The 23,964-nt window shown below is 41.9% G+C and overlaps 1 protein-coding gene across 1 annotated transcript in view; it reads left to right on the plus strand.

Moving 5' to 3' along the window:
- The first annotated feature begins 7,626 nt into the window (after window positions 1-7,626).
- The window catches only part of thsd7ba (thrombospondin, type I, domain containing 7Ba), a 214,034-nt gene continuing 197,696 nt past the window's right edge, over window positions 7,627-23,964 (plus strand). The window contains exon 1 of the mRNA XM_085764206.1: window positions 7,627-7,859. The gene's annotated coding sequence lies outside the window, so the exon portion shown is untranslated. The remainder of the gene's footprint in view (window positions 7,860-23,964) is intronic.

Consider the following 23,964-nt stretch of genomic DNA (forward strand, 5'->3'; position numbering starts at 1 on the left):
AACAGCACAACCTCGAGTGTGATATTGCTTTTATACAACAGTGCTACGAGCGCATTTTAGAACAGTAATAAACTACAAGAGATTATGATTTGTTTGTTTATTCATCATTTATTTGGCTCCGCCAACAGAAATAGTTCAGCACCTGGAAGGGAGACAAGGCTGTTGCCAGGCAACACATAAACATTTCATACTAGCTTGCTACTAGCTACAAGCTTTTCCACTGAGCTGCTTCCAGTGCTGGTTCTGGTTCTGAGCCCGTGTCTGATTAGCACCGCAGCAACAGGACCAGCGTGAAGACACAGAGACGTTATCGATACCGTATTACATTTGTTTATCATCTATGTAATCAATATAAACACAGTTGAAGCTTAGTAGCTGAGCTACGTGGCTAACAACAGCTAATGCTAATATCAAAACACATCACCGTCAAAACGTAGTTGCCCCCGCGGCGATTTTTTCCCCAGCCGGGTTTAGTAGAGATTTATCGCCAATTAGACGGACCAGGTCAGGTCCAGGTTTTAATGTTCAGGTCCGTTTATAACTGTAGCAGCAGCAGCAGCAGCAGCAGCAGAGAGGTGGAGCAGCTCCTGTATGGGGAGCGTAGCTCTGACTTAGCTCCTGTCCAGCTGAACAGCGGAGTGATTATGTCTGTGAAAAGTCCCAGTGCTGTTATACTGTATATCAGCACTATGGAATGTCTCGTTGTCCAATCAAATTGCTCGGTTGGGACCGGTCGGAACTAACTGTTGTAGGCTATAACAGACATTAAATATCATAAAGTTGATGTGACCAAACAAAAACTCACCTTTGAGCCGTGTTTTCCACTTTTCTGAGTGATTTTAGCACCGGACAGAGTCTCATTAGTTTCAGGCATCCTCGGTCCAGAGACACACACGACCGCGCACTGCTGGTGCACGGACACAGCCGTGACGTCACGGCCAGAAATGAGACTTTTCTGTGGCTTTTCTGGCCGTTAGAAAACATTTTGACGGATAAAAAGTCAATGACTTAAAAATATAGAATACAAAGATTAGTAATTAACGGAGGTTACAGCTGGAGGTGTCCTGTGAACAGTTTTACAGGCTTCTCTTTTACTATTGCGGTTTATGGGAAAAATCCTTTTTGGGCCCCATGGGATTTTTTGTTGCAGTACCACGGGTGGCCACTGGGAAAAATCGGCGTGCCTGCTGAGAGGATTACAGGGGGGCTGGGTTACTCCAGGCTACTTCAGACCAAAGCAATGGATTAGGCTAGATCAGCGTTAGCCCCGCCCACTGACTTTGATGGGTGAGTTTGACAGATTGACATTTCATGGTGCACTGCAACCACCACAGGACCATGAAATAATTAATTAAATAGTGAAATAATTAAATATATGTTTTACATGAAATGAATTGGTATTTAATGAATTAATGACACATTTAATAAATTATTTACGTATTTAATTCTACATTTAATTAATTAATGACACATTTAAATAATTATTTAATGGTGTATTTATTTATTTCATTGTGGCACTTTCCTGCAACACAGTACCATGAAATAATTAATTAAATAGTGAAATAATTAAATATATGTTTTAAATGAAATGAATTGGTATTTAATGAATTAATGACACATTTAATAAATTATTTATGTATTTAATACCAATTTAAATTAATTAATGACACATTTAATAAATTATTTATGTATTTAATTCTACATTTAATTAATTAATTCTACATTTAATTAATTAATTACACATTTAAGTAATTATTTAATGGTGTATTTATATATTTCATTGTGGCACTGTCAGTCCTCCATAGCTGCGGTGGGCTGGCTAACCAGCTTCATCATTCCGGGGGAAAAAACGAGCCGGGGGAGACCTGGATGACAGCGGAGGTTAGCCGGCCGACCACCACAGCAGCCCGGCGGTAGCCTCTGTGATAGACCGCTCGTCCGGTGGTAGCCTAGTTAGCTTAGCTGCTCCACAGATGGAGCTTCACTGCTCCGCGAACGGCGGAGCAAACTTCCAAACAGGCGTCATTTGGATAAACTAACCGCATATTGGGGGTCTAAACAGTTACTTTATCGCATGAAAAAACATTAACCCTCTATTGCATAGTGTTGCCATATGGCAACAATTACTTTATCTTCATTTTTCTAAAAAGCTATGATATTTTTTTTTATTTTTACAGTTAGGTGTGAAAAGGGGGCTTTTACTTTGAAGGACATACAATTTATGAGGTCAAATGACCAAGATGTCCTGTTTGCCAGTCCCTTTTGCTCATGGACATGTGCCATGTAAACATCACTGTGCGGGGCTCCCGAAGACTGTCTTTTATTCAGAATTTTGGAAAATTTTCATCAAATAAAAAATTGAAATCACTATCTGGGGAAAGTAAACTTTATTTTTTTTAAATTTAATTCAGTTTTGATGTAATAGTATTTTTGTAATATACCAAAATACAATTGTTGCCATATGGCAACAGTATGCAAATATGGAAAATTCCTGGTGCATTCAACGCAGTGGAGTCCCATTGACTTACATAGCATGAACCTATGTTTACAACCTTTTCTTATATTTTAAAAGGTAAAAACATTATATTTTTTCATATTTTGTGATTAAAGGTATTTTGTAACATTATCTAAATGGACTTGCACTTATATCTTCTAGATAACTGAATGAAATGACATAAAATGAGTGATTCAATGTACTTCATTGAGACGGGTTCCAGGTTCCAGGTTCTCAGACATTTTAGATAACTGTTGAAATTATACAATGTTTTTATTGTATAAATGTTTGTTTGTTGGTTTTGGTTGAGTATGAGATGGATTTGTTGAGTGTTGCTTTAAATAAAATTAGTTTTTGGTCAAAAATGTTGATTTTATGGGACTTTCCACGATTGCATATTGTTGCCATATGGCAACAATTTACCAACGACCCCCCCTTTACAAAAAATTTAAGATTTTTTTTAATATTTCTGTTATTTAGACAATTTTAAGTAATAAAAACATGCAAAACATTTTTTACCATGCCTTAGTAATATTTCATGCAATAGAGGGTTAAAACTTAATAAAGTGACGCATTAACAGTGGGAATTAAAATAATTTCTCGAGATAAGCCAGTAGCAGTCTTCTTCGTTAGTTTTCATTCAGCTACTCGCCAACACTGCCCCTCCTGGTGAGGAGAGCGGCCCTTTGTGAATCAGCAGCTGTGAGTTTGTGGATTCTGTGTGGATCTCGGCAGGATTGTCTCAGAAATACGTCATTGCGGAGAGAGATGCGTGTGTGTGATTGGTGATCCACAAATGCAGAGTCACACTTCACAAACAGAATTTTCGGTTTTACAAATGGCTTTTTTGTTTTTACAAATGGAAAATTATACATTTACAAATATACAATATATTTACAAATAGCCTACACATTTATTTGTAAAAACCAAAATACAAGTTACAAATTAGAAATTTGTATTTGTGGATAGCAAAACACGTGTGCAAACCAAGGAACATTTGTAGATCACCCTTTGTGGATAGCAAAACACGTGTGCAAACCAAGGAACATTTGTAGATCACCTTCTGTGCGTTTACAGATATTAATGAGACAAAAATAACTCCATATATTACACGTCTTTTTTCATTTGTGACCGTTACAAGTAGGGATGCACCGATGCATCGGCCGAACATCGACATCGGCCGATGTTCGGCTCGTTGACTGCCATCGGCCATCGGCAAAAAAAGATGACATTCACCGATGGCAGTGGCCGATGTTTATGTTGGTTTAAATGCCGCATGAACAGCTGTGCTCGGGAGGAACCTTTCTCTTTTCCTTTTTCTTGGGGGGGGAGATATTAGTGGTGCAACTAAGCATCATTGATCCCTGATCTGTTCGGATCAATATCTTCAGTTCGGCACACATGTGATCCGCGAATTGATTTTTGAAAAAAAAAAAGTTGCGTGCATGTTTAATAAACCCACTTGTTAAGTGCAGCGCGGTCATGGCGAGCGGAGGAAGGAGGAGCCTGAACGCCCCGCGTCATTTAAATCCCCTGTATGGGCTTAATATACCGTTAGAGAGGGACTCGTCTTTTTTTTCTAACCTCCGCCGGGCCACATGTATGTGTTTACAACGACGCCAGCGAGAAATCAATAAATGGAGCGGTGGATTACGTAACTGTCATAAACATTACGCAGCGCGTCTGTGTGGCGGTGCCACAGAGACAAGAGCTGAGACACGGACACCGCGGGGCAGCGGCCAGGTAGACTACTACACTGATGTTGCAACGAGAGAGACGCCAGGTGGAAGGCAGAGAGCCTCCGTTCTCACTGTAACCAGTCACAAGTCATGTAGTTAACTATCACAATAACTCTGGGGCTTTTTAATTGAGGTAAAAATGTAGCATAGCCACGGGAGAAATCCTGCTTAGTTTCTCTTTCAGTGTACATTATACAGATTATTTTAAGTTCATCAACCATTTGGAGAAAAAAAAAAACGTTCATCATTCTGTCTCTGTGTTACTAAAGATAAAGGGGGTTAGGGAGAGAAGTCTAAGTAATTTGACATATTTGAGCATTTTATTAAAAAAACAAAACAGTAATGCTATAGTTAGGCTACTTTTCCTGGTAACTACTTTTACCATCTAGCAACTCTACTAACTCTAGGCCACTGTAAGTGTTTTAAGGTTATGTCAACTAAAAATTGACATTAAAGGTTGTTTTTGTTTCATAAATTTGTCTAACTGAATTTGTGCTCATTAAATAATAATATGAAGAGCTGAAAGGCTTTTAAAATAGTTCAGTAATGTTTCTGTGGCACCAAAGACGGAATAAATAACAAAAAGAAAAAACATCGGCATCGGCCATCGGCCAAGTTGTTATTTTAAACATCGGCATCGGCATCGGCCCAGAATTTCACAATCGGTGCATCCCTAGTTACAAGTTATCTTTAATACGTCTGCTAAATTTCTCTCACTATGGTTTGCATGTTGCTTTGGTAGCTGCCTAAAGTCAACAATGAATGTTGGCTAACAGTTGTGGCTAAAGTGTGGTCTGCTCAGTGCACTTGTGCTTTTTGTTGCGTGTTGACTTGTGGTCACTGGGCTTTATTTTGGATGTGTAGCCTATTGTGGAGACGAAGGTTCAGTCTGATAATGCTGTAAACAAATAGCTAGACCTAAACGAAATAGCCATGGGCTTTCTGGATAAAAAGCTTTAAGACATTTACATTTTACAGTTGATTTCAAAGAGTAGTTTTAATATTAAAGTGCTTATGTGTGGAGTAAACAAGTTGAGGCTATACCCCCTGTTTCACTTAAGGAGGAGTGTGCATTAACATAATGTTTACATGAGCTGAATTAGGCTACTGACTTATAAAAACAGATGCAATGAAATAGTGAGACACAATGGCAGTCAGTTTGTTTTCTATATTTTTGTAAGAAGTGGATTACATGACATGGACCTGAGATGCTGGTAGTCTAGTGCCACATCTAGTGGCAGTAAGAATTGTCACAGGCTTTTAAAGGTGTTTTTTGTGGTTAACTTGGGCCATCAGTGGACCCCACACAGCTGCCCATGGGTGGGATGTAGCACTAATCAATTACTGTGGCTGCCCACTAATGGCTGCCCCAAACTTGCAACAGTTTGCAGGGAACAGTTTTGATTTGAGCATTTTGACTTTAAAATGAAACCCATCCAGATGTGTAAGAAATGTAAAGAAGGGTTACTCATCCAGACCACATTAAGTTTTACATTGCTTTGGAGTGATTGTTCCCTTGGAAACCAATAATTTAACTGGCATTTGCTGTTCTTCGACGCCTCATAACTGACTGCTTATTACACTGTGTCTTTCTTTGGTTGACAATATACAAAAAAAAAAAAAAAAAACAGTGAATTATTTGTACTGAGCAGAAAATTTATTTTCTCTACATTTATCCAGGGTATCTCTGAAACACCACATAACTAAAGCCCTTTTCACATAGGGCGCAGTGAGCGCAAGCTACGCACAGCTTACCACTCATTGTGTAGGCTATGTGTTGTGCGCCGCAGATACGTGCGGAGCAGCGCACAATGCCCACGTGCCGCTCTTGTGCGTTGCGCAGAGGTTGAGCCAGGCTCAACTTGAGCACAGCGTTCTGTGACGACACCACGCATCCAATAGGGTAGGTGCACAAACTCTACTACTTCCTGACAGGAAGATAGCATCTTTATTTCCTGTCCCATACTATTGGATTAAGTGATTAATCAGGTGAGAACTGGGTGTGCCCAAGAGGTGCCGCACACCTGCTCAATCACCTAACCCAATAGTATTGGTCAGGAAATAAAGATGCTGTCTTTCTGTTAGGAAGTAGTAGAAGAGGTTGTGCACCTACCCTATAAGACGGACTCCCTCAGTTTCCTGATAGAAGCCGATCATGCGGCGAAAACGGGACGAGTTGAAACTTTCCCAATTGAGCCCCGAGGGTTTCATGAACCCACTCCCTCCCCCTTTTTGTGTTTGCTGCTACTCGTCTCCTTTTCAGAGAAACTAATGGCGGGATTTTCTTTGGCTTATTTGTCAGATGTATAGGGCATCGATATTATAGGCATAGGGGGAAAGAAACACTTCCTGATGCTGTTTTGGTCACCCAGCAACACTCAACGTGATTTGTGCCAGGGTCCTGGTGCACTCTTGCGCTGCAGTGCGCATGAAAAACACTGTGGGCTTAAAGTCGAAGAGATCGACAGACATTCCAAAAACAGTTGTTTTGTGAGTAGGCGATAACGGCTTCTATAATAACTCATTATAGTCAATGACACCACTTGAAAAATGTAATTGATTCGTGTATGTATCTATTAAATTTTACCTCCCACGATTTAAAATTGTAATAGGAGACCAGGAGTAATAGTAGCAGAAGTGCTTCAGTGTGTGGTTAGTGGTTACATCAAGCCAAATGATTAACTGTAGGATGGTTTGTTGACTAATTTCTGACCACCTTGACAGTGTGCTTTATCAAACCTTATCAAAAACAAACAAAAGAGGAAAAAAAGAAGAGAAAAAGCGTAGACTGTAAATATGAACACATTTCTGCCACTTAAGCATCGGTTGAAGGGAATTGAAAGCAATGAGTGCCTTCACTTTAGAAAGGATGCTTGGTGTGATCATGGTCATTATCTGCCAAGAGAGGTTCTCTTAATGATAGCTGAAAAATTACATGCTTTAAAGGGTAGCTCTATATGTAATGCAGAATATGAAAAAATAACCATTGTCCTTTAGTTTTAAAAGCTACTGGGAAAGGGGGGAAATATCTACAGCTCAATTGAAAGCTGAAGCAATTTCTTCCTGCAACAATTGTGAAAAATGACAAAGCGCATATAGGAAAGGACCTCAGAGAATAAAGAGATGGAAGTGGTTTGGAAGAGAGCAGGAGGAGGAGATGCAAGACAAAAGGGGTGAGAAAGACAATCTGCACAAAAAAATATGTGAGTCTAAGTGCCTGTGAACGCATCTGCTTATGCATGTGTGGTGAAAAAGGAGGAGGGGGTGTGTTCACTTGGAGACAGCAGGGATGGCTTATTAGGAAATCATCTCTCTTAGCCAATGGTTTTTAAGAGAGAGGCAGATGTCATTTGACTGAGAAGTACCACCTCCCAGAGCCAGCATATCCACCTCAGTGTATCGGAGCGCTGTGAGCACCACTGTCACTGCGCTCTCTCTCTCGCTCTGTCTGTTTCTCCCTCATTGTCCACAGACACTCTCTCTCTCTTTCTCTCGGCTCGTCTGCGCTCCCTCTCCGCACCTGCCTCTCTCTTTCCCTTCTCCTCCTCTTCCTTTTTCCCCTAACTGTGTCCCATAAGCAGAGATAGGATCTGTTACAAACAGCAGCAGCTTCACCAAGAGCCCAGGTAAGAGCTTTTTTTTTGTGATTTATTCACTTTGCACCGAGAGGTTATAAAATCAGAAAACCTCATTGCTCACTGTCCAGTGTGCACAAATTGATTCCTCTCTATCTGTAGTTTCTCCTTGGTGTATTTTGCTGTGGTGAATATGAAGTGGAGGTCTGATTGCCTCCATAGAGAAACAGTGGGAGCTAAGTTGTTTCATACATTTTGCAAGGCACTTGAAGGTGTGCTTTTATTCCTTGTAAACTGTGACAGTGACAACTTTCTGAATTTGTCTGCAGTCGGAAGACCGCATGTGAGAGGTGCATGTAGGACAGTGTATATTTCTACATGATACAGAAGTAACGCACATGGTACAGAAACAGAGACGGAGATAGAAGAGGGCACAGGGAATGAGGAAACACAGCTGCCGAACAAGACAGACTGGGAAATGGGCATTCGCGGATCAAAGCTTGTGGTGGGAAGTGAATTAAGAGTTGCAGGAGCATGAGCTCAGGTGAACGTTCACAGATCAGCAGGTGACGAGTGGACTCTGTATTGATCTGGAGTTGGCATCCTCCCAGAACTAAGCTGAGGCTAAATCCGGGGAGGCTGATGTGAGAGATTGTCTCTTTGGTATATTTATGGAGTGTTCAGGTGGGACTTCATCTACAGCAAAGAGAACCTGCTGGTAAGTCGATCTGTCTGTGTGGTGCAAGAATAAAGCTTGCAGGACAGTGGTTCTCATCCCCAGACGCTCTCTGTTTTTGAACATTGGTGGTAGTAATTTTGAATGGATTTTCTGCTGCTAACTAATTGACACAAACTGTAAATTTGTGTGCACGGAACATTAAGTCTAATGTGCTGGAAACTGAGAGAAAGGAGGGGATAATTAGATTTAACCCACGACTGTGCAATACACCAAAAGGTTAGGTCATAGTGGAGTGGCTATGTAGTAATTGTTATTCATAGATATTTATAGCAGTGGTGAAAATAGTTCAATGTCTCAGTGTATGCTTTGAAATTAATATGTGAATTTGCATAAATGACTGAAGTAGCCCTTTCTTCTTGTCTCAATCATTTACCAGACGTATAAATGAGTGTAAAGATTGCCTGAGAGCCATGTGCAGCCTTTGAAGTTTAAATAAACAATAGGACCGACAATGTGATGTTACATTTGAAATGTACAACAGTGAAGCACATTAGTGTCACTTGAATTATGCCTCATTGTGGGCTTGATGGCTGTTCGCACTGCCGTAGAATTACTTGGAGGAGCCTTGCTAGAAGGTTTTACGATAATGATTGATGTTGACATTACTGGTTAGTTGAAAGGTGGTCTTTCCTGATAAGTAATCTGTGAAGTTCATCTTTACCTAATATTTTCTCGTGGACTGACGCCCCACTGCCTACGTATAAGAATATTCATCACACTGACAAATTTAAATCTGAAAATAGCTCAGAGCAAAGTTGTGTTAGGTCTCATAAGTAATACAGCGGTGTGCTTATATTTCATTCATGACATAGTTTGCTGTGCTCTCTTGGACTGTGGAGAGAAATGAGAGAAATAGCTTTGTGATGTGAAAAGACATTGGTTGTTGAGGTGAGAGAACATCCAAACACGCTGCAGTGGGAACATTAACAGCAGGAGCCAAACCATCAGCTGTGCTTTAATCAGAGGTACCCTGCTGAAACTTGCTCATTTTACCTTCATTGGTGTACAGTGAAGTCTACAAATTCAGTTTGTAGTGCTGATTCCATATGGCGGCACACAACTGAAGAAGTACCCCGGGTATGGGCTTTCACAGAGCTATTAATAACACATTCTTCACTTTCAGCTGCACAGCCACCAGCATAGAGATATAATACTGTCAGTGTTGAGTATATTGAGCATCTTGTTTGCCATACACAGATATAAAACAATGTTTTAATGTTATCTGGAGCAAAAAGAAGCTGCCTCAGCTACTTGCCTGGCACAGCCCCTGTCATTAACCCAGCACTCAGCCAGAGACCCAGAAAAATATCCACGTTCTTGAGGAAATTAGAGTCAGAGAAATGGGGGAAGCTGGTGCCTTTTCAGTCCGCTGAGGGTTCTCTGCTGACAGCTACACTCCGTCTTTTTTTTTTTTTTTCTGGTTGGTTGTGAGCTGCCCCAGGTGTGACAGGCAGCCGGAGTAATGGGGGATGTTTGACAGATGCATATTTCCAGCCTTGAATGCTTCATATAAAGAAGATAGACGGCTTGGATTCAGGCTGAGCGGGGGACAAACTGTTGGGCTGTGAATCACCCCAATGAGTGTGCCACCTCTCTGGTTGATTGATCTTTCACGTGACTCTTACAACCCTTCCAAGTTACTAATTGCATCCCATCGTGATTATTGATTGAAATATGAGGGCGGTATATTGGTATTCTGGAGGCAGGCAGTTTTTTGCACCCAGTGAGGCTGGTGGTCAAATTACAAGCAGCATGACCCTAGAAATATAAGCAAATTGATGATTTTGGAAAACAAACGTATTGAAATAAAAGCATGACTTCCGCACGGATGGAGAGAGTGTGTGTGTGTGTGTGCGTGTGCTGATTTCATTCCTCCAGCATCATGGGGGATTTGTACTAATATTGGAGACTTTATGTGATAATTAATCTTTTATAAGCCTATCAGGGCACATAACCAGGAGCCAAGGCCAAGAGATTACATTACAGTTTGTACAGTAGAGCGCAGTGTTTCTTGGCAAACAGACTTCAACTGGCAGCCAGTTTATTCAGAGAGGAGGCTTCAGCTCTCCCAGTTACTATACAGTATTGTCCCATGTGGGCCCCTATGTGTGATTTGAAAACGTACTACATTTTCACTTTACATGTATATCTATCTGCTAGTGCTCATGCTTGTTGGGTCATATAATGAACATTCTAATTGTTTTGTCTTGCCAGTCTACATTTTCATTAATTTTGAGTCTAATACAGTACAATATAGACTGCAAAAAGGCTATTCATTGTAATTGAGATAACAACTTAAATGCAGTAGTTTACAGCCATGGTAGTGGCTCTTAGAGGTTGTACCAGCACAGCTGTGCCTTGAGCAACAGTAATGCTGATAGCAACATCTTAACATTCTCACAACGCTGATGATGCTAACACATGTAGTTCTGCAAAGTTAATGGATCAGATGGAGGCTGGAGTTCATTGCTTAGATGAGGCTTAACACAGGAACAGCTCTGCGTATTACACTCTTGCACTCAAAGCTCCACCAATCACCATTTCACACTCTGAGTTATGCCATTGTGGTGATTGGCAGAGGGATAAGAAACGTTGACTCTTCTTATACAGAGCTCTCATAAATTCATAAATTATACGTGAGAAATTACAATTATGACCTGCTGCCTCTGATTAAGATGCATTGTCAGGGAACCATGGATGTCTCAAGATTTTGTGCCATCCCATCTAATGAAATTTTTTACTGGATAAGTTATAATTTGTATCCAATGATGTTCCCTGTTTGGACCACAAATGTCTGAAAACTCCATATTAATCCACTAAATAGTCATTGAGATATTTTGGTTTGGACCAGTGTACTTTAACAACTAGGCTAACCAAAGATGCCATCTCTAACTGTGCGTTCACACCAAAAGCGTCAGGAGCGTTGCGGCGGCCGGAAGTCATTCATTTTCAATGGAGACTGGCGTCGACGGACGTCTCTTGAGCGTTGAGAGCGTCAAATTAGAAGTTGAGAGAAGTTCAACTTTATGCAAATGAGGAGCATCGCTGCGGCGGCAGCCAGTTGCAAATCGGGAGTCTCACAGCGGGAGAAATTGAGAGCACCTGAGTGGACACATCTTCCGCACTGCTTGAAAGTCCCGCCCCTTTGGCCGCTGGAGCTGGCAGGCCGTGAGATGCCAGTGAACAGAGCGTTGAGACTGTCAGACTATCAGTTGGCTGACAATTGCCATAATGAAAAAGATGAAAGAATTGCATAGAGGAAAGATACACAAAACCACCCTCTGGAATGATTTAGTTAAACTGGAGATTAAATGAAACACAGACATTTCTGAAAATATTCAAGTCTGATATTCTACTCAAAAGGACAGCTGTAAAGTAATCTCAGCTTTCCCTTGACTGCTGAGTAAACAGGTGGCAGTCCTGTATTATTATTATGTCAATCAGAAAGTACCTTCATGAACTGCAACTGCAACAATTAGACCGTGCGAGTCTCTTTTACCGCCCTCTACTGTCATGCATGCGCGCTCGTCTGTGTATGAACGACAATAACAGAGAAAGAGTGCTATGCGGAAATGAATGAACGGAACAATATTGCGTTGGTCGAGCCAAAAGCAGAAAAATTGATTCGTGGCGGACGTAATTCATTACTGGCAGGCCGCCACGAATAAATAAATTATGGGAAACACTGCTCTAAAGACTCAGTACAACTGCTGAAACAACTCTTGCATGTTCATTATTCATTCATTTTTTTTGCGTTTTTAAGCCCCAAAAACCGTTGCAGTCTAAACAAAAGGCACATCCGATAAAATATTGTCATTTTCACCCGCGAGTGTTGTCGTGTAAACTACCTAAGTGTATTCATACTATGACCAGTCATTCTGTGTTGTAAATGACGAATATGAATGAAGTTACAGAACAGTTTTCTTCTCTTTATGGGAAAGGTTTTCTTGTACAAAACTGTGGAAAAATGTTTATTTTACACACATTCAGCTCTCAGGGCACTAGGCTGCATCTCTGCCCCTCTATGATGCAATGAAAGGGCAGAACAAGTAGGAGGCTATTTGTCAATGACATCCTTCTCTTAATAGGATTACATGCGTCTAAAAAGGAACCCTTGAAACGGCTGTATGCAGTGAATGTGCATATCATTGCAATGATACTTTGGGTGGGAGCTCATTGTTGAAAGGCAATAATCCGCCTGTGCTAAATTCAGTTGATTTGACCAGATTTGGAAAGGCTCACACCTGTCGATATACAGTGTCACAGCTGGCAGTACATGTCCAAGCCATGAGTTGGATGGACAGACACGATTGTCTCAAGGCACAGATCAGGGGAAGGCTACAAAAATTATTTGCTGCATTGAAGGTGTCTAAGAGCATTGTGGCCTCCATAACTCCTGAACAGAGCCAGGACTCAACCTGGAGCAGGTGGCCAAAATGAGTAATTGGGGAGAAGGGCCTTGGTAAGAGAGGTGACTAAGAACCGGATAGTTATGTTGGCTGAGCTCCAGAGATACTGTGGGATCAGCTAAATTCTGATGAGATTTTGTTCAGCAGCTTCATATCACTATATTATAATATGAATCCACCAAAAGTCAGTTGACATTGAAACTATGTTGTCACAATTTCAAGAGTTTTTACATGTTCCTAACTTGCACTTGGTAACAGTAAATTCATTTTAGCTAGCAGCCAAAGGTCTCTCAGAGATGGAATGCTTCTTTCTCCTTTATTTCTGCCCCCTATCATCATCATCACCATCATCATCGTCATCATCAGGCTGAGATCAGTTCACTGATTCTGTCATCTGCCATAACAAAACTAGACTAGAACCATAGCAATAGAAACACAGAGATTTCATATCAGTCAGAACAGCACTGTCATCTGTGACACAACATTTGCCTCTTTAAAATGACATTGTTTTGCTTGAAGTGATGCGTCTCAATCAGGGTGTTTTTTTTTAGCCCCTGATCCAAACATAAATCCAAATCTGATACAGTTTTTAGATGCATCAAACAATGTTTAAATTAGATTTTGTTTATTTTCCCTTGTGTCTGCACTGTGAATCAAACGAAAGTAAGTGTATCTTAAGATTTTAAAAACTGTGCTATGTTTGACAGATCTGCAATAAGAAAATATAACCTGCGTCACAGCTTCCCTTTGATGGTTTCCTTTAATACTGTGTGCTGAGGAATGTCAGTGTGGATCTGTTGTGACAACCTCTTCATCTCCAGACTGAACAAATTACCGAAGTTCAAATGCAGTTTCCAACCAACAGGGGTACTTCAGAGGTGTGGTGCAAAGTGTTGCTTAAGAGGTTTTTTTTTTTTTTCTCATCACAGCTTTACTTGCATTGCTTGCTGAGGCATTCAGTGGTATTGTTAAAAAAATTGCTTGCTGGGTGACAATTGCTTTTTTTAGGCTGGGAGGTGGGGGTAATAAGTATTAAACTCTAGCCCCTACTTTGTGGCACTTGAAAGGTGATTTTCCATGTACTGTAGAGGTCTAATCCTCTTTGAGAACCAAATGGTGGTCAGCTTGAGTTCTTGATGATCTTGATTATTATGGCAAGTTTCACAAAAGGCACTAAATCTTAAATTGAACTTCCCTCTTTCCTGCTCCTCTCTAGAATTGACTTGCTAACCCTTAATTTTCTGAAATGTCCATATTGAAAATGAAACTTATTTATAGAAACAGTACCAGTGGAAGAAGAGACAGGCAAATTTCAGCTCCGGAGAGATTACCATCACACCACATGGGGATCTTGCAGTGCAAACATACAGTATGCATAGAAAATGAATAATTATTATAGACTTGCAGCACATTCATCCTGAGAAACATGCATATAATGAGTAAGAGCCTTTGCTTCGGCTTCCTCGTTGCTATGATGGTTAACACTGTGAACAGTAGCACATTTGAGTAGACTGAGATTTATTTCAGAAAGGATGGGATGGCTGTGTGTGTACATGGGCTTTTGTGCGTGCGTGTGCACATCAAGTGATTAACCATGCCAAGAGCGTCCAGGGAATTCTTGATCTCATTACCTCTGCTGACACAGGTCAGTAAAGCATCATATCGACATCAGATGAAGGTCAAATCACTCTAGGTATATGGTAAATGGTCTGTGTTCATATAGCGCTTTACTATACCTGCAACGATACCCAAAGCGCTTTTACATCATACATTGCATTCACCCATTCACACACACATTCACACACTGATGGCGGAAGCTGCCATGCAAGGCGTGAACCACGACCCATCAGGAGCAAGGTGCAAGGGCTCTTGGGGATCTTGCGCCGCCATCTTTATACGGCAGCCCAAATGGAAATCCAGCCAGCGAGAGAACACATTTCGCCTTCATAAATAAACCAACAAAGAAGAAGGCGGAAGGAAAGGAGGAGTAGGAAACAGCAGACATAACGTAAAATGGTTTAGATCTTCACCTCATCGCTCCATGCTCCCGAAATACTCCCAGTCGTGGTAAACAAGTTCTTTTGTCCTCGGAGGCCACCATCCCTTTGCCGACGGGAAGGGTGAGTGCGAGCGAGTGAGAATCTGAACACTAGATGTGACGGTTTTCCCCCCATGTTACACACTGGACCTTTAAAATAATGTTGCGTGTCATTAAGCCACTCACAGTTGCAGTGTCACAGGAAGGTGATGGAAACAACTTCTCCCTAAGCTTGGCTTAGGGAGAAAAAAAAATCACAGCCCTTTTCATTGTGGTTCAAAATACCTGAATCTTCAGAAATAATGGAATCCTTGATATGATAGTGGGAACCTTTTTTAGTGAGCGTTACCTTTGACATAGTTAGTGGCGATGATTTCATGCTCACCCCCTCCTTACATCAGTCTGATCTGGAAGGTATTATTTGGCCTGAAGAATCATTATGCTTACTCGGGCTATTGCTACTTCACATTGCTACTCAGACCACAAACACTTTTTTTCTCAAGTATATTGAATTTGCTGACCCCCCAACACCCCAACAGTTTTCAATTACATTAGCCCCCATCCCTCCACCACATCCCCCTCCCCCACTTGGAATACAAATGCAGCAGCTCGAGCAAGTCTTATCTCAATGGTCTTTGTCAAGTAGCTACCTCATTTGTCTGTTGCTCTTTTCCATCTGGCCATCCAGGGTATTCTTTGAGTGTTATGCAGTTGTCAGGCAGCTGAAGGAAGCTGTCACAAAACCCCGGTCAGTCTCCTTACGGCCCATTGGCCTTTAGCTTGGATCTCCTGCCTCCATCACCCCTATTAACTTTGGATCACTGGCTATATTCACCAAGTCTTCCTCGCACGTAATAGAATTAGTGCAGCAATACACTTCCCTCTTAATGGTCAAATGTATCTTTTTCCCCCACCTCCTGTACGGACCCGTCTGTCTTAATTGACATTCTCTTTTTTGTGGGTCTCCTGCTGTCTTTGAGGTGTCAGTGGTAATTACATCTAATGAGAAAGGAAAGGATTTGTTCACCTGAAGAGAACACATGACCTTTGGTGAAAACATGCTGTTCCTGCCATCGCTCTAATGGAAATGTGCAGCTGCAGCCATTCAGATTTGATCTCATGTCACTTTGATATTCAGGGTTTAGCACCGGTTTTTGAATCCACACTGCCCTTTGTGTCCTGTGGATTTTGGAAAAGATGATATTTCACATGAGTGGATGACACAGGTACGTAATGACTGACAAGTGGAAGATGTACACCTCAACACTCCATAATGCAAACTCGGGCTGAGGAAGTGAGAGCGCAGTGATTCCATTGCAGCTCCATAAAAGTAAAGGTCTTGTATTTCAGTGAGCCTCATTTCAATGCCACACTTGCATCATACCTGCTTTCAATAAGAGATTTCCTCCAAGAAGAAATTACAAATGAGAGAATGTGTAATATGTAATCTTGAGGGCTCCAATGTGCACATCAGGGACAAGAGGTGCTGTGTACATTCATGACTAAACTGTGTACACACAAAACCAGACACATGCGTTGGCATTCTTTTCTTCAGAAGTATAAGCTTTCGTTCTGCTTTATAAATAAATGACACTCATTGGGGAATGCGAGAGATGCGCAACTAGGGCTGTCACAATCATGACATTTAGTTGATGATTAATTGCCATACAAATTGCGATTAAGGATTTAATTGTCTTTTTCTGATAATTTCATGCCACTAATATAACATAGTTTAACTAGAAAATTTCCTCTCGGGAAATTTTGAATGGGCCACGGGAGCTACTGCGGGTTGTGCCATCTCTGTCAACATGGGAATCAAACCCACGATCTTAAGGTCAAGACAGAGCTGATCAGACAGACACATGATCATCTTTCTATAAGCACTGATATGGAGGAGCTGTAACCACATTAGGTTACCTGTGTGTGTGTGTGTGTGTGTGTGTGTGACTGTAATCACATGAAGCTGGCTCTAGAGTCTGTGTGTGTGTGTGTGACTGACTTGTCACATAGTTAGTTAGTAGCTGCATCCTGTGTCAGTCTGATTTAGCTGTGTCTGTGTTTATAAACATTTAAACGAGCGCCAGGTGGATTGTTTATGAAGTTAACGAGCCCTGGCCTGAGGATCAAAGAGGTTACCACGGCGATAGGGGCCCCCGCAGGCTGAGACAGACAGAAACGTGGAGAAAAAGAGCCATTTTCTGCCTCTAAACCGGCCTCACAATTAGGCTTAGCATGACAAAACGGTAACTCCTATCAGAACAAAATACAGATCAACGTTGCTCTAAGGACTTACTGAAAATTTCGGTACGATTTGGTGTTTCTACAGTAAATATTTTGGCGACGCTGGCAGTTTTAAAACATCAGGCCGTTCTGCTCCTCTCAGAAAATATTTGTATTGGACTCAATGAGGAGCAGAGACAGACGTGGCCGCACTCAGAGGCTGATTCTGTAAGTTCTGTAAGTCTCTCTGATATTTTGAGCACATGACATGAGAGATAACAAGTTTGTCTTACAAATTCTGAAAAAATTATGTCTGTAGAGTGTAAATTGTGGCCGTGGTGGCAATTTATCCAGAAAAAATACAGAATGTTTCTTCACTCTCTCCCACTCTAACCGATGATGTCACGCACTCTGACACTAACATTCCATGCAATACACACCCATTATAAACTCATAATTTCTCCAAAAATGATCATGGTCATTGATCAGGGATTGATCAAAAACTATATGACCTATCAAAACGTGGAGTAATACGACAATACACAAGACTTGTGTCTACTGTTTAAAGTTTAAATGGAGTCTCTAGGTGAAAGTATGCCTGAGCAGTAGACTTTTGTTAAACTCCAATGATTGGTCTTTTTCGGTCTTTTTTTTTCGCCCGTCCCATTGACTTACATGCAAAATTTTTGCGCAGTTTTTCGCGACTATGTCGCGAAAAATTCGTAAACTGTTGAGAAAAGTAATAGCACAGCGATCCCGATCAAGACGCACGTTTTGATATATAATATGTCCTGCAACTCTTCGAGTTGCAGGACTAGTAGCACATCGAAATCTGGCCGGAAGTGGAAAAATAATAATAATAACTAGAAAATTTCCTCTCGGGAAATTTTGAATGGGCCGCGGGGCTACTGCCGATTTTGCCATCTCTGTCAACATGGGAATCAAACCCACGATCTTAAGCGCAAGACAGAGCTGATCAGACAGACACATGATCATCTTTCTATAAGCACTGATATGGAGGAGCTGTAACCACATTAGGTTAAGTGTGTGTGTGTGTGTGTGTGTGTGTGTGTGTGTGTGTGTGTGTGTGTGTGTGTGTGTGTGTGTGTGTGTGTGTGTGACACCAACAAGGTTTAACTTTAAAACCAGATTAAATCATGGTTTAAGTTTAAATTCTGTTGCACGTTAACTGTGTTTTAATCACATGAAGGTGTGTGTGTGTTTGTGTGTGTGTGTGTGTGTGACTGTAATCACATGAAGCTGGCTCTAGAGTCTGTGTGTGTGTGTGTGTGTGACTGACTTGACACATAGTTAGTTAGTAGCTGCATCCTGTGTCAGTCTGATTTAGCTGTGTCTGTGTTTATAAACATTTAAACGAGCGCCAGGTGGATTGTTTATGAAGTTAACGAGCTCTGGCCTGAGGATCAAAGAGGTTACCACGGCGATAGGGGCCCCCGCAGGCTGAGACAGACAGAAACGTGGAGAAAAACAGCCATTTTCTGCCTCTAAACCGGCCTCACAATTAGGCTTAGCATGACAAAACGGTAACTCCTATCAGAACAAAACACAGATCAACGTTGCTCTAAGGACTTAATGAAAATTTCGGTACGATTTGGTGTTTCTACAGTAAATATTTTGGCGACGCTGGCAGTTTTAAAACATCAGGCCGTTCTGCTTCTCTCAGAAAATATTTGTATTGGACTCAATGAGGAGCAGAGACAGACGTGGCCGCACTCAGAGGCTGATTCTGTAAGTTCTGTAAGTCTCTCTGATATTTTGAGCACATGACATGAGAGATAACAAGTTTGTCTTACAAATTCTGAAAAAATTATGTCTGTAGAGTGTAAATTGTGGCCGTGGTGGCAATTTATCCAGAAAAAATACAGAATGTTTCTTCACTCTCTCCCACTCTAACCGATGATGTCACGCACTCTGACACGAACATTCTGTCCAATACACACCCATTATAATCTCATAATTTCTCCAAAAATGATCATGGTCATTGATCAGGGATTGATCAAAAACTATATGACCTATCAAAACGTGGAGTAATACGACAATACACAAGACTTGTGTCTACTGTTTAAAGTTTAAATGGAGTCTCTAGGTGAAAGTATGCCTGAGCAGTAGACGTTTGTTAAACTCCAATGATTGGTCTTTTTCGCTCTTTTTTTTTCGCCCGTCCCATTGACTTACATGCAAAATTTTGCGCAGTAAATCGCGACTTACGTCGCGAAAAATTCGTAAACTGTTGAGACAAGTAATAGCACAGTGATCCCGATCAAGCCGCACGTTTTGATATATAATATGTCCTGCAACTCTTCGAGTTGCAGGACTAGTTGCGAATCGAAATTCGTCCGGAAGATGAAGGAGAATAATAATAATAAGAAGAAAAAATCCACACAATAACAGTAGTGCCCGGGCTTCGCCCGGGCACTGGTCCCTGCAGCTATTTCATAGCTGTTGGGACCAGTGCCCGGGGCGATTGCCCGCGGCCCTAATAAGAAAAAATCCACACAATAACAGTAGTGCCCGGGCTTCGCCCGGGCACTGGTCCCTGCAGCTATTTCATAGCTGTTGGGACCAGTGCCCGGTGCGATTGCCCGTGGCCCTAATAATACACATACACCTTATGAAGAAGTTGAAGAGTAGCCATTTATTGGCATTTAAGTTTAGTTTGTTTAGTGAACGTTATTGTCAATCACACTATATCAATTATACAGGGGCAGTGTTTCCCACACATTCATTTATTCGTGGCGGCCCGCCACAAAAGAATTATGTCCGCCACGAATACAATGATCGTTCCGTTCATCCCCGCATAGCGCTGCTTAGTTTTTACCAGCTGTTTTAAAGGGCAATTCCGGGCGAATTCAACTCGGGGGTGTATTTTCATAGCCTGGCTCTCGCCAGACCCTTGTAGTTCCGCAAAGCTCCACCAGAGGCGCTACGCTCAGCTTCACACAAGGGTCTGGACTCGAGGCCAATGCAAACTTCTTCCCCGGAGCAAAAAATAATGAACCAATCAGGATCGCCGGGCGGGACTTTCTGAGGTGTGACGTAGCGCTGAAGCGACTGTTTGAGTCAAACAACAATGGCGGCTCGCAGTGAGGAGTCGTGCGTTGGCATTGATTCTGCTATTTCAACTGTTTTGTCGAATCTATCGAATATTAATTCTTTGAAAGATGAACAGAGAACGATGTGAGTGGCTGAAGTAGCACGTCATTCAAGATAACGGACAAGTGGTTTATCCAATCACATACAAGATTTTTTTTACAAGGCCCCGCCTTCTGAAATGAATCGCCTATGGAGCAGTCCCAGACCCTTGTGTGGAGCTCAGCGTAGCTTTGCGGAACTACAAGGGTCTGGCGAGAGCCAGGCTAGTATTTTCATATCATTTTAGGTCTAAAAGAAGGAATCTGGGTGGGGTTGCACCAGTTTGGCGTATCTCTTTACTAAATTCAGGATTTAGTAATTACTAAACCACTACTAAACCCTTAGTAATTACTAGCTAGTTTGTAACTAGTTGTTTACTAATTTCGGTTGCACCAGGCCAGTGTATGCAATCCCGTATCTAGTTATGCGTAAGTGGTTACTAGCAGGTTACTAGTCGCATTAAAGCAGATATCAGTGGAATGTTTTTGTTAATATAAGTCCTAAATAGTCCTATTTTCCGTCAGCAATCACTTACATGAAGTATTTCAGCCTAAACACGAGTCTCTCCGTCACTCTGCTCTGCTGTAACCCGAGGAGAAAATTTTCCTTGTGGGATACAAGTGTTATCCAATGAGGGGAGAGAACGGCATGAAGGGCTGTGTGTGCAGCCAAGGGATGCGCGTGAATGTGGTGACGTAGCACGAGGACCAATTGATGCCTGACAAGGGCGGGGGCTGCTAACTCATGGTGCGTTCAAGGAAACTCGTACTTTGTGTTTTTCCTTCCTGTGAAGTCATACCAGTTCGATCTGGTACGAGTTCACGGGTCGGAAGTTACGAGTGGCCGTTATAGGGAACTTTCACAGACAACAGGACGGTAAAAACACGAGCTACGGGTTACCTGGAACGCTACCAAGTCGTAGTTGTGACTTGAAGCTGTAACTTACGGTTTCAAAAGCCTGCCTTGAACACAGCATTAGCCGAAACGGCCGTGCCACTGATATCTGCTTTAAGTGACGACAACAACTTGGCTACCCAATCAGCGTGCGGAGCAGAATGTACACAGGAACAGCTGGGCGCTTTTATTTTGAAGTGTGCAACACATGCCACCACATCCGGGAAGCCGGCAATGTTGTGGTTTTTCTACCTGTACGGGCAGCTGCACGTACTCGTTGAGGTACTCACACTGCCACCCGACACACAGTACCGTTGTAGACTTGAATTGTGTCCCCAACCACATTCTGCATCGACCCCGTAGTGAAGTATCGCAGCGTAACAACGGAGGCAGAGCGATAGTCGCTCTGAACGGAGGTAGAGCCCCGTTCGGACCCATGCTAAATTGCCGCAGCTAACGTTAGCATGTCCGTGATCCGCATTATGTGGTCGCGTATTTAAACGGTAGGCTACTGACAGTAAATATCAAAGTCATCATATCCACCACTTTATTTTCGTCACACCACAACGGAAGTCGGTTTTCAACTTCTGTTTCACCCCGTAGTAGCATTCTAGTGAGCGGCTAACTGGTAGCGTTAGCGGCTAACTGGTAGCGTTAGCCACCAAATGTGGGGGCTCCGGGCTGCCAAAACCGCCCTGACTAATCTGATGTCAAGTCTACAAAACGAATTACCGAACAAACACCACCACTTCTGTGTGCACGCCTCTGCAACTAGTCATGGCTATCGTAGCCGTTAGCTTCGCTGCTGCTGACAGCTAACAACAGCAGCAGCAAACTACACGTCAGCTGTCAAAACCCTCCCGTTGTCGGACACGACATGACGCTACTCCAGTTAGCTCAGTCATGTTGTAACTAGGATATCCGCTGGGAAAAATATTTTTTTCATGGGCTGTCATGAGTTATTTAAGACACTGCTAACGGCTAACAGCTAACGGTTAGCCCAGCTAACGTTAATCTAAAATGTAATGAATGGAGTGTCATGGCGACACCCAGCGTCGTTCTCCGGAAAGTGGTGTGGATACATCTAAATTGTGGACTCTGTCTCTCAAAAGCCTTTTCCTAATGGCAGGTTCTCTGTTTTGTAAAGCAAACCTCTCTAAACGAGCCGTTATAAGCTAGTCATTGTTGTTTTTTTCAGTTGGCTTTGATCCTGTGTCGACTAACTGTAACTAGTAAACAGTTACACAACCCCTGGGGTAGGTGTAAATATATAGTAAACACTTAGTAATTACTAGCTCTACGTGATTCCTAGTAAAACTGGTGCAACCCATTTTAATTTAGTAATGACTAAATCTTGATTTAGTAAACACTTACACATTTACTAAGGTTAGTAAACACTTAGTGAGAGGTGGTGCAACCGGCTCCTGTTTAATCGCTCCTGTTTTGCGGTAGTTGCGTCTGTCCCCGCATCGCCACGGCAGCAATGAATGGGAGTGGATGTAAGTTCCGCTGTTTAGGCTGTTTACAGCCCTCAAAGCCGCAATTTTTTTTCCACAGACAGCGTCAGATGGCTACTCAAATATGCACCGAGAAGTTTATTTACTTCAAGCAAGCCGACATGTTTGTAAAACTAGATCTAATTCAAAGTCTCCCGGAGTCTCGCGCGAGACCCAGTTGCCGTGCGCGGTGTGTTCACATGCAGTGGGAAAAGCTACCGTTTGAGTCATAAACACAGGAATATCAACTCTTTACTTGCTTCAAGTAAATAAAACTTCTCGGCGCATGTTTGAGTAGCCACCTGACGCTGTCTGTGGAAAAAAATGTATACTTCAAGCAAGAGTTGATATTCCTGTGTTTATGACACAAACGGTAGCTCCGACTGCGCCTGAATACACCAGCACTGCAACTTCGGGCTCGCGCGAGACTCCGGGAGACTTTGAATTAGATCTAGTTTTACAAACATGTCGGCTTGCTTGAAGTAAATAAACTTCTCGGTGCATGTTTGAGTAGCCATCTGACGCTGTCTGTGGAAAAAAATTGCGGCTTTGAGGGCTGTAAACAGCCTAAACAGCGGAACTTACATCCATTCCCATTCATTGCTGCCGTGGCGATGCGCGGACAGACGCAACTACCGCAAAACAGGAGCGATTAAACTGAAAATCTTCAGTTTCCTTCTTTTAGACCTAAAATGATATGAAAATACAGCCCAGAGTTGAATTCGCCTGGAATTGTCCTTTAATAACAATTATGAAAAATAATTGCGATTAACTCAAATAATTGTGATCAGACAATTATAATTGTGACAGGCCTATGCACAACTTTATTTATTGGGACTGCATTTTTATTTATTCTTTTTTATTTGCAATTACATTTCTTGGCCTTTTTTTTTTTTCCTTCACTGAGTGTAACTTGGATCGCTCTGGATCGTCGTGAGGGGCAAACATTCGCTGGAATGTGGGAAATGACATGCATGTTTTTGTGTGTATGCATCATTAATGCAGGCCTGGCCCCCGGTGTTACCAGGGCTTAAGTTGATTCCCTCTGGATGACACATCACTGCCTATCACATCCTGTGTCTTCAGACACCCATACTAGTCATAAGTGAAATACAACACCTAACATGAAATGGTAAGAGACAGAGAGCTTGAGACGTATTATATTTTCATAAGGTTTCTGCCTTGTATTTTAGATATTTAATGCAGA

Source organism: Trachurus japonicus, chromosome 21, assembly GCF_045865225.1.
Source record: "Trachurus japonicus isolate A0001 chromosome 21, Traja_1.0".
NCBI classification, from domain to species: Eukaryota; Metazoa; Chordata; class Actinopteri; order Carangiformes; family Carangidae; genus Trachurus; species Trachurus japonicus.